This window comes from Buceros rhinoceros, unplaced genomic scaffold (genome assembly GCF_000710305.1).
Source record: "Buceros rhinoceros silvestris isolate BGI_N320 unplaced genomic scaffold, ASM71030v1 scaffold17785, whole genome shotgun sequence".
Taxonomy (NCBI): domain Eukaryota; kingdom Metazoa; phylum Chordata; class Aves; order Bucerotiformes; family Bucerotidae; genus Buceros; species Buceros rhinoceros.
In genome coordinates this window covers 10526-11305 of record NW_010414758.1, presented here as the reverse complement: position 1 = coordinate 11305, position 780 = coordinate 10526, and the positions used below count along the sequence as shown (strand labels likewise).

General features: G+C 38.5%; 1 protein-coding gene across 1 annotated transcript in view; it reads left to right on the top strand.

The window, feature by feature from the left end:
• PTEN (phosphatase and tensin homolog) overlaps positions 1–780 on the top strand; it is a 30175-nt gene that overhangs the window by 21362 nt on the left and 8033 nt on the right. The gene's annotated exons all lie outside the window — the stretch shown is intronic.

Here is a 780-nt window from a genome sequence, read left to right as displayed (position 1 = left end):
GGAGGCAAACATAAGTGATGAACAGTCTGGTAGCTGTGCGCACAGGTTGTACCTACTAGATGCATGAGTTAGCACATATGCACAGTTTTTTATGGGCTTGTTATATTACAAGGTCTTGTTAACTAGTTTAATGGTGTAATTTCACTGACTGGAATTCTGTTATTTGCTGTGCACTAATGCTTGCAAAAGATTTTAAACAGTTTCATATTTTCTTGGTTTTCATATTATTCTCTTCTGTCTGTTTATTGAGGTGTTTTAGTTGGTTAATGCAACTATATGCAGTACAGAGAACTGAAAAAAAGCATAGAAATTCCACTTTAAATCAGCATTAAAATTCTTGACATTTAAAACTGCAGTGCACAGGAGACAGTTTTGCGAATGGACCACCCAGGTAGCTACTGTGGGCTAGGCATGAGGGATGCAGGGAGGAGATGAAACAAAACCCAAACGTCTGAGAGAGGTCCCTTTTAATCCGGTCTCTATCCTATCTAAACTGTGAATTTGTTATTTCTTTACACGTGGATTGTGAACGAACTGTAGGAAGCATAGTGCTGCACTTGTCCCTCCCTAAGCCACTGCAATATTAGCGTGTCGCTCAGATGCTGGATCTTGGTTCTGTAGCACTAGGAGTGAACTCCTGTATTTGTTTTACCTCTAGAGAGCACCGAAGTTCAGTGACAGCATGAACTCCTTGCTATCCCATACAATTTCTGTAGTATAAATTTAGCGTTCAAGAGTGTGTGTTTAAAAAAAAAAAAAAAAAAAAAAAAAAATTGTCTG